The sequence below is a fragment of the Chenopodium album genome, chromosome 19 (assembly GCF_948465745.1).
Source record: "Chenopodium album chromosome 19, dcCheAlbu1.1, whole genome shotgun sequence".
Classification (NCBI taxonomy): domain Eukaryota; kingdom Viridiplantae; phylum Streptophyta; class Magnoliopsida; order Caryophyllales; family Amaranthaceae; genus Chenopodium; species Chenopodium album.
The window spans coordinates 29,673,802-29,685,094 of record NC_137852.1 but is presented as its reverse complement, the minus strand read 5'-3'; the positions used below and the strand labels follow the sequence as shown (position 1 = coordinate 29,685,094).

Here is an 11,293-nt window from a genome sequence, read left to right as displayed (position 1 = left end):
CTCTTCGTCCTAGCTCATGTGGTGCACACATCCTAGATGATGTTGATGGAGGACAAGGTAGGTAGCAACTTTCTTGGAATTCTTGAAGGATATAAGCCATGAAAAGAGCATATACAAGGCCTTGAAGCATGCTCCTTGGATCCCCCTTTGACTTGAAACTCTTTGCACAAGCATTAGACATGAAAAACAATGAAAGACCATGGAGAGGAAGCTCGGGAATCCTTGGACAATCAATCACAACCTACAAACAAAGGATAAAAAGCAAGTAAAAGGGAAAAATAGCAAGTAAACTAGAAAATGCATAAAATAGAGAAACTGGCTATAAAAAGCATAAAATGAAGAAAACTAGAATAATACTAAGGAAAACTAAAGAAAAGGGTAATAAAATGAAATGAAATTCATCAAAAAAGAGATTAAATGAGTGCCTAAAGGTGGGCACGGGCCGTGCCGGCACGCGGGCGGCACGGGCCCGGCACGAATCCGGCACGGCCCGGCACGGGCACGGCCACCGGCACGGCACGGCACGGTGGCATGCCTGTGGGCCGTGGGCCGTGCCGTGAACAAAAGTGCTGGCTCTGGCACGGGCACGGCCCGTGGCACGGCGGGCGGCACGGTGGCCGGCACGACGGCCGGCACGCTGGCACGACCCGCCGGCACGGCACGTGGCACGGCCAAGCACGGCCCGGCACGAAGCCCGGCACAGCCCGGCACGGCACGGCCCGTGCCTTTTACTAGCCGTTGGAAATATGGCCGTTTATGGCCATTTTCCAACAGCTATAAACGACCATATTTTCCTCCAATTTCTACCCAATTTCCCACCCAAATCCCCTATAAATACCTCATATTTTCCTCCAAAATTTTCACAATTCATCAACTCATCTCTTCTCTCTTATTCTCTAATTTTCTTACTCCCAAATTCTCAATTTTCAAATTCCTACAAATCATACAATCTTCCTCTCTTTTGTGAAAAGAAAAAAAAATTCTTACTCTCTTATAAATTTTACATTTTTAATATTCTTAGTCTACTACCAAAAAAAAAAAAATTGTTATATTTACATTCGGGAAATTAAAATTTCGGGAAATTATAAATTCGAGAAATTATAAATATGGGAAAGCATTGAAGCGTCATTGTAAGATCTAACTCAACTTTATTTTAATTTGTTATTGTTATTGTTATTGTTATTATTATTGTTATTGTTATTATTATTATTATTATTATTATTATTATTATTATTATTATTATTATTGTATACTTGGAACTACTTAATTATATAAAAACTACTTTCTATTTTAATTGTGGGTTATTTGGATTGTTGAAATCTGTCTAAGGCGGGATTTGGGCTCTGGACAACGTCGCTCCTAACCTCTCCTACCTGGGATCTCATTGATTTAGATAATCTACTATTATTATAATTATTTTTGAAAATTTATTTTATATAAAAACTACTTACTAATTAATTCTCATTAATCTCATTGTTGTTAATTGTTACTTTGTTATTGTTAGTTGTGTTATTATCATTAATTAATCATAGCATCAAACCCGAACGTTTCCTCCTCCTCTAGAAAAGCCAAATCAACACGTAGGGAACCACCAAACCTAAACACTTCAATGTCTATGCCCCCCCCCCCCATAACATGCCCTTTCCTTCTTCTAACATGCCCTTTCCAAACACTTCCACCCCTTTCTTTCATCCCCAAAACATGGGAGGGCAAGAACAAATGGATGATATGGCTCCTTGGACCCAATTTCAACAAACCCAATATCAACAATATGAATTTCGTTTTCAATTATTTAATGTGGCTAAGAATGGTAGGTCGTTGGGCTACCACCTTGCCCTATCAAACAATATTTATATGCTTAACCAACCCCTAATAGTCTAGCGGCAAGTCAAGGTCGAATCCCAAGGGAATGATGTTAAGTGCACGAAGTGTAGATTAAGCTATTTCGGAACAAAAGGGGTTTGAAGTAGGACTAAGTCTAAACTAGGTATGCAAACTTGTATTTAATCGATCTAAAACACTAGGGCAATGGATCCACATACATTCACAATGGAATTGGTAATTTGGGAGGTCAAACCGACTAAGTCAATCGATATGAGGGAAAACTATCATGTATCCAAAAGAGCATGCTAAGGTGGTTCACCTAGAGGTCTAACTAGCGTCAACTATGCTAAACACTAACTAGGGAACATAACTAAGCACCTCAATCGTGAAATTGCAAGTCTACTAATCAATTGTCCGTGTCATAGCATACTTACAATGCAATCTAGTGTATTAATCAAAGATGGCCAAACCTCAATTAATCACACACATGCACATGAAAAATCAACCAATTTAATCATATCATCAACTCCATCAATTATCCCCAAATTACACTATTCCATCATTCATGCATGCTTCACCATCTCCCTAGCTAGAGAACTACTCACTAGCCATAGAAATGGAGATCAAAACTACAACATTCATCAAATTAATCATCAACATGCTTGAATTCAAAGATTAAACTAACAATCAATCAAAATCAATCAATAACCAAATCAATCATCAACAATATGAAAAACTAATGAAATCAACTAAAATCAAACTTGAATTGAGATTAAGAAGAAGATCCTTACAAAAATTTGATCAAAAGATCAAATACAATGATGAATTCTTGAACAAACACCAAAGATCATGAGTTTCTCTCTCTAGTTCTTGAGTTTCTCTCTCTAAAAATTCTCCAAAAAACTAACTATCTAATTCAATCTAAAAAACTTCCTTTCTAAAAATAGGTAGAAATAACTATATATACAAGGAGGAGGTCGGAAATGACGCCCAAAAATAGACCCACGCAGGTGCGGGCGCTCGGAGGAGAGAGAACGGTGCGCACGGGAGCACACCCAGGTGTGTGCGCCCGCACACACCAGATGTGCGCCCGCACACACCCTATGTGCGGCCGCACACGACTGATGTGCGGCCGCATACTCCTCATGTGCGCCCGCACATAGCTGCAGCGCCCTCCTTTCTTCTTTGCCTTTGCTCACAAGGTGCACGCATCCTAGATGATGATGATGAAGGACAAGGTAGACAGCAACTTCCTTGAATTTCTTGAAGAAAATGAGCCATGAGGAAGGCATTTATAAGGCCTTGAAGCATGCCCCTTTGATCCCTCTTTTCACTTGAAACTTCTTGCACAAGCTTTAGGCATGAAAACAATGAAAGATCATGGAGAGGAAGCTCGGGAATCCTTGGACAATCAATCACAACCTACAAACAAAGGAGAAAAAGCAAATAAAAGGGAAAAATAACAAATAAACTAGAAAAAGCACCAAAAAGAGAAACTAACTACAAAAAGCATAAAATGAAGAAAACAAGAATAAAACTAAGGAAAACTAAAGAAAGGAGAGATAAAATGGAATAAAAGTCATCCAAAAAGGAACCAAATGAGTGCCAAAAATGTCACTCATCAAATTCCCCCAAGCTAAACTTTTGCTCGTCCTCGAGAAAAACAAAGCAAGAAAGAGAAAGGATGAAAATTTTATTGAAAACGAAAAAGAATGACTCAAGATAAGAATATACACTAAGACTCACTGTCGTAGGAATCACGGTTGTTTTTAGCTACAACAAGCCCTTTAAACCCCAAAGTCGCCTATGAGGACGAGTGAGGTCTCGTAAGGGTATCCTATGAGTTTGACCCATAACTCTCAACCAAACATCAATGAGGCAAACCAAAGGATTAAAAGAAAGAAAAATGAAAGAAAAACAAACCTTTACGAAATGAATCAACATAAAGACTATAAAGAAAATGAATGACAATCTTTCTCAAGTAGTTATGGTATGCACGTTTCAAGATACCCAAAGTTGATTGAAACATAGGGTATGCTAGGCATAGGAACTAGTTATCACAATTCACTTTCATCCCAAACAATCTTACCGCGTTCTTCCCACTAGTCTCAAATCTCCCTTTAGTGAGTGTCCCAATGATTCCTCGAAGGAACCGGAAAAGAAATATTATTAGGCTACTCGACATCTTGACTATGCATCCCCTTTCCTTAGGCAATGACCCATGATGCTCTCCCCCGAATAGTGACTTAACTATCTAGGTCGAAAGGTCTTTCCCCAAGGTTGTAACGTAAGGCATAAAGGGTGAAGGTAGGCTAAAAAATTTAAAAATTTGGTGATTTTCCTAATAGTGAAGCAAAGATTGCGCATATCTTTACACCAAGACTAAGTTGTCACCAAACAAAAACAACACCCCCAAGCTTACTCGAAGCTATACTCACAAAAATATTTACAAAAAGCGTGAGAACGCTTCCCCCCAAGCTTAAATGGAGCATTGTCCTCAATGCTCAAAAAGGGAGAAAACTCACATCAAAATATTTTTGAATTTTTTCATTTTTCACTTTTTTTTTCTTTTCTTTTTTAATAGTGCTCTGTCCTCGCCTCTTTTAACTTTGGACGGGTTTTTCGATTTTGCACTTATTTGTCCATGCCTTTTGTAATGTAGGACGGCTTTTACTCAAACTCATTTGCCCAAGGAAATCATAACACAATCTTGCTTTCATAAAAACCTAACATTTCAACTTCTCCACCACAAACTCCGTCAACATGATCAATTGCTTCACAAAAACCAAGAAAAATAGAAAAATGAAACAAAAGGCCAAAGATTTAAAGATGTGGCTTGAAAAGAAGGTAAAAGGCTCAAATGGTTGCAAGGAGGCAAATGTAAACCCAAAAATAAAGAAAATGAATAAAACTATCCTAAAAATAGAAAAATACCACCCCGAAAAAGGTGCCTTTGTCCTCCCTAGATCGTTCGGTCTCGTGTTTGAGAATCATACATCAAGCTTTATTAGATTAGGTTTGCATAGTCAAGGATCCACACCGCTCACACAAGTAATGTTGAAGGCTAGAAAAACAAGTAATCTCACAAGGTCGTGGCAAAAACTCACCAATGGTGTCAAATCAACTATAGGAAGCAACTACCAACATACCACAAACAAGTAGAATCCGGCTTCATGATCCTCCTAGTTCAAACCAACTACCCTAGCATACACTATCCTAGAGTCAACCAAACATAGTCTCAAACCGTGCATACCTTTACGACCTAGGAAGAAAGTCATGCAAAAGACAAGTCTAATGTACAATGTTCATCTCAAAAGAAAAGAAATGAAAAACAATGCCTCAAAATCACATCAAAAATAAAAAGAAAAATAAAAGAAAATAAGAGAAAGAAGGTAAAATAAAAGAAAGTAAAAGAAAAGAAAATGGAGACATAGGAAGGAAAACATAGGAGAAAATCATGCAAAGGTCTAGAAAGCATGTTAAACACATAAAAATCCCAATCGACAAACAAGTGATCGATAGACAACAAAGTCACCGATCCCAAACACATTACGTGTTAACAAGCATCCATCCTCGAACCATTCAACTTCTCCTAAACTAATCCTATTCTATGCAACCAAAGAAAATAAAGAGAAAAATAAGAAAGGTCTCACCAGGATTCCAAGCATAGCAAAATAAACGAAGCAATAAGAAACCACCTCGTAGCATTCCATATTCATAAGCTCTTCAAGGAATTAAGTGAGAAAAAGAAATAAAAGAAACTATGAACAAAGAAAATGGTTAGTAACTTCAAAACAAAGAAAAGAAAACAACAAATAAAAGAAAAATAAACAAAGCAAGAAATATATACAACTAAGGGAAAGAAAAACTAAAACTAAACTAACTAAAGAACTACTCTAAACTACAAGATTTGGATTAAAGGGATTTTTGATGGTGAATGGTGAGTGAGGAGTGTGCATAAGTGAGGAGGGTTGTGAAAGGGGGAATGCTCGTGAGGAAGGAGATGCAATGAGGAAATGAAGGGAAAAAGGAGGAAGAAGAAGTTATATGGCACGTTTAGCCATGTGCGGCCGCACAAGACTGGTGTGCGCCCGCACACGCAGGCTGTGCGCCCGCACATGCCTCGTGTGCGGCCGCACATCCCTGTTCGTGCCCCTTCCCTCCTTTTTCTCAAAAAATTGATACTTACTGCCTATTTTGGTGCACACATGAATCATGATGGTGATGAGGAACAACATAGGCAGTAGCTAAAATCATTTTCAAAGTCCTCAAAGTTGAAAATTCATGTGCACACCTCAAAAATTCACTAAGTATCAACTTCCTCCAACCTTTAAAACATGAAATTCCTATCTTACCTCTCTAAAATTCGTACCCCTTTTACCTCGAATTTCGATTGGAATCGAACAAAATATGATATGCGCCACGAACACCTTCCATTCACCATGCATTCTTGAAGAAATCCAATCTCGCAAAGTTCATCCTAAAAATCCAAACAAGTAGAAAAGTAAAAGCAAAGAAAAAGTAATAAAAGAAACAAAAATAAGAAAACTCAAAAATCAAAAGGAAAAGTTAGAATCTCCGGGTTGCCTCCCGGGAAGCGCTTGCTTAAGGTCCTAAGCTCGACCCTTCCTCCGAATCATGGAGGGTCAAAGAACACCACCTTCTTCAAGGTAGTAGAAAGAACAAATTCCTCTTCATCTTCTAGTAACTTTCCGTTGTTGCTTGTTAAGCTTTCATGCAAAGACCTTTCGAATGCGAGCTTTTCTTTCCTCAACTTCATTCTCTTTCTCTTTTTCTTAGAAGCTCGTGCTCTTTTCTTTGCCTTGTTTTTCTTCGTAAATGGTCCTTCACCATCTAAACTCATAGAAAGATCACCTTCATCTTGAGGATGGAGTTCAAACCAATGAGGAATATCAACTTCCTCCTCGTCCATAAGCTTGGGAATCATCACTTTATCTTCACTAACCTTCTTGCTATCACAACTCAAAAGCACATCATCATAATTCTCAAGAAAATCGGTATGTGAAGAATCAATAGTGCATACATCATCAATAGGGCGAGGGGAATTAACACACATAATTCCTTTTACAAGGGACAAAGACTCATGTGTTGGTTTCAAATCAAAACTTTCCTCATTCTTACCAATTCTCAAGGTAATACGACCTCTCTTAACATCTATCAAGGCTCCCGAAGTGGCTAAGAAAGGCCTTCCTAAGATGATAGGGATATGGTCATCTTCCGCAATCTCAAGCACAATGAAATCAACGGGAATGGTAAACTCTCCTATCTTGAGAGGAACATCCTCAACTCTCCCCTTAGGAAACTTGATAGACCGATCGGCCAATTGAAGGGTCATTTTGGATGGAAGAAGTTCACCTAGCTTAAGTTTCTTAAAAACGGAATAAGGCATGATACTAACACTAGCACCAAGATCACAAAGAGCATTTTGAAACAATTTTCCTTTAATTTTGCAAGGTATGGAGAAATTTCCGGGATCCTTCAACTTTTGGGGTAGGTCACTTTGAAAAAAGGCACTAAAGCACTCCCCTAGATTCGCCGGCTCCACCAAATTGCAATCTCTCTTACCGCTCAAAATTTCCTTAAGAAACTTAGCAGAGTTTGGCATTTGTTCTACAACATCGGTAAAAGGAAGAGTAAGATGAAGTTGCTTAAGCATGTCGATGAATTTCCCAAATTGCTCATCCAATTTATGCCTAGTGTGCTTTTGGGGGTAAGGAAGTCTAGGTTTGTAAACCTCATCTTGCTTCCGCTCTTTCTCCTTAGGCTTATCATTGGAATCCTCACTCATCTTGCTAGGCTCTTCATTCTTATTCTCTTCACTCAAATCATTCTCTTTTTCACTCTCCTCACTCTTCTTAGGAACACTCTCTTTAAGGACCTTACCACTCCTAGTGGTCATAGCACACATCGGTTCCCTAGAATCAACTTCTTGTGAGGGAAAAAGAGATGGACTAGCACAATCTTTCAAAGGGGTGGCTAGTTGAACAATTTGGTTCTCAAGAATCTTTCCATGAGTTAATAGGACCTCAAACATTTTGTTACAAGACAATGTGAATTCATTCAACATCCTAGATTGATCCATCATGAAATTTTCTAGCCTATTCAATTGGGATTGTTGAGTAAAGAAATCATCACCTTGGCTTTGAGTCTTTGGAGTAATTTGGGGTGGGGTGTCTCTTTGAAAATCATTTTGAAAATTTCCCCTACCTTTATTACTCCAATTACCCTTACCATGATTTTGGCCGAAATTTTGATTATGGTTACCATAACCTTGGTTATGATACCCATATTCTTGGCCATAGCTTTGATCATTACAACAAAAGTTGTTATGGTTACCACAAAATTCTTGGGTCACACGGTTACCATTACCACTCTTTTGGTTGTAATTATCATAGCTCCCATTATTGTGATAATTCCTATTCCCAACAATCTTCTGAGCATTAAATCTAGGTCCAAAATCATTATTATCATCACAATTCACATGCATATTCTCATATCCATCATATCTATCACAAGGAACATTGGAGCAATTAGAAGCATCATGATCATTCTTGCCACATATATCACAAACCAAGCATTCTCTAATCATGCAACAAGAAGCAAAAAGAGGGTTAGAGTAGGAAGATGTACCTCTCCCCTTAAATTGGGAGGGAAGACTAGAAGCTTGTGAAGGGCTCTCGAGCTTGTTCTTGAGAAAATTCACCTCCTTTCCTAACTCTGAGACCATTGTGGACAATTCGTTGATGACATAAGATTGATCGGTTGAGCAACTTGTGCTTGCCGAGTCTCTCTCTTCATCATGCCAATCCATGTAATTCCTTACCACATCATCTATTACATCCACAACCTCTTCTTCCGTCTTGTTCATGATTGGCCCTCCGGCTCCGGCATCTAGGCTCGATCTACCTTGAAAGCTCAAACCACTATAGAAGATTTGGATCACTTGATATGTTGGAATTCCGTGGTGAGGGCATTCCCTTTGGTAGTCCTTGTATCTCTCCCATGCTTCATAGAGATTCTCTCTAGGCAATTGCTTAAAGCTTTGGATTAAGGCTCTAGCCTCCGCCGTCTTCTTTGGTGGGTAGAAACGGGACAAGAAAGCCTTTGTGACATCATCCCATGTCTTCAAGGAATTGGGCTTCACTTCTTTGTCTAGCCACTCCAAAGATCTTCCTATTAGAGAGAAGGGGAACAACTTAAGGCGGATAAACTCTTGAGAAACTCCATTGACATTGATAGTGTTGCAATATTTTTCAAACTCTTTAAGATGGTTTAATGGGCTCTCGTTCTTTGCCCCACCATATTGCCTTCTTTCGATCAAGGTGATCATTTCCGGCCTAATTTCAAAGTCATTCTCCGGTGATATAGGTGGAGCTATGGCGCTCTCATACCTATAAGCCCCGGGCACTCCAAGCTCCTTCAAGGTAACTCTTGAATTACTTCCCATGACTTGGGATCTACACACACAAAACTTAAAGACAATATTAGTAGCACGGCTACAAGTGTAGCCTAGAGAAACAAAATCTTTTTGTATTTTATCAAAAATGAAATAGACTCAAAAACTTCATACACTCAAGCACCATTCCCCGGCAACGGCGCCATTTTGATGTGGCTAAGAATGGTAGGTCGTTGGGCTACCACCTTGCCCTATCAAACAATATTTATATGCTTAACCAACCCCTAATAGTCTAGTGGCAAGTCAAGGTCGAATCCCAAGGGAATGATGTTAAGTGCACGAAGTGTAGATTAAGCTATTTCGGAACAAAAGGGGTTTGAAGTAGGACTAGGTCTAAACTAGGTATGCAAACTTGTATTTAATCGATCTAAAACACTAGGGCAATGGATCCACATACATTCACAATGGAATTGGTAATTTGGGAGGTCAAACCGACTAAGTCAATCGATATGAGGGAAAACTATCATGTATCCAAAAAAGCATGCTAAGGTGGTTCACCTAGAGGTCTAACTAGCGTCAACTATGCTAAACACTAACTAGGGAACATAACTAAGCACCTCAATCGTGAAATTGCAAGTCTACTAATCAATTGTCCGTGTCATAGCATACTTACAATGCAATCTAGTGTATTAATCAAAGATGGCCAAACCTCAATTAATCACACACATGCACATGAAAAATCAACCAATTTAATCATATCATCAACTCCATCAATTATCCCCAAATTACACTATTCCATCATTCATGCATGCTTCACCATCTCCCTAGCTAGAGAACTACTCACTAGCCATAGAAATGGAGATCAAAACTACAACATTCATCAAATTAATCATCAACATGCTTGAATTCAAAGATTAAACTAACAATCAATCAAAATCAATCAATAACCAAATCAATCATCAACAATATGAAAAACTAATGAAATCAACTAAAATCAAACTTGAATTGAGATTAAGAAGAAGATCCTTACAAAACTTTGATCAAAAGATCAAATACAATGATGAATTCTTGAACAAACACCAAAGATCATGAGTTTCTCTCTCTAGTTCTTGAGTTTCTCTCTCTAAAAATTCTCCAAAAAACTAACTATCTAATTCAATCTAAAAAACTTCCTTTCTAAAAATAGGTAGAAATAACTATATATACAAGGAGGAGGTCGGAAATGACGCCCAAAAATAGACCCACGCAGGTGCGGGCGCTCGGAGGAGAGAGAACGGTGCGCACGGGAGCACACCCAGGTGTGTGCGCCCGCACACACCAGATGTGCGCCCGCACACACCCTATGTGCGGCCGCACACGACTGATGTGCGGCCGCACACTCCTCATGTGCGCCCGCACATAGCTGCAGTGCCCTCCTTTCTTCTTTGCCTTTGCTCACAAGGTGCACGCATCCTAGATGATGATGATGAAGGACAAGGTAGGCAGCAACTTCATTGAATTTCTTGAAGAAAATGAGCCATGAGGAAGGCATTTATAAGGCCTTGAAGCATGCCCCTTTGATCCCTCTTTTCACTTGAAACTTCTTGCACAAGCTTTAGGCATGAAAACAATGAAAGATCATGGAGAGGAAGCTCGGGAATCCTTGGAAAATTAATCACAACCTACAAACAAAGGAGAAAAAGCAAATAAAAGGGAAAAATAACAAATAAACTAGAAAAAGCACCAAAAAGAGAAACTAACTTCAAAAATCATAAAATGAAGAAAACAAGAATAAAACTAAGGAAAACTAAAGAAAGGAGAGATAAAATGGAATAAAAGTCATCCAAAAAGGAACCAAATGAGTGCCAAAAATGTCACTCATCATTATCGTACATTCGCACCGGCTATCGTCATATAATAAAATAAGTTATTCTTCAATTTTTTGTGTTTTCGGATTATCGCACTCATATTTTTTTTAAATTATTTGCATTTTTTTTAACATTTAATTTTTTTTTTAAAAAAAAAAAAAATTAAACCGAGGCATGGTTTGGCCCGCGGCCCGACACGGCACGG

At 38.7% G+C, this 11,293-nt stretch overlaps 1 non-coding gene across 1 annotated transcript; it reads left to right on the top strand.

The window, feature by feature from the left end:
* The first annotated feature begins 8,801 nt into the window (after nt 1-8,801).
* LOC145596306 (small nucleolar RNA R71) lies at nt 8,802-8,907 on the top strand. The gene has a single exon (XR_014103155.1). It is a non-coding gene; the product is annotated as a small nucleolar RNA R71 (small nucleolar RNA).
* The last annotated feature ends 2,386 nt before the right edge of the window (nt 8,908-11,293 follow it).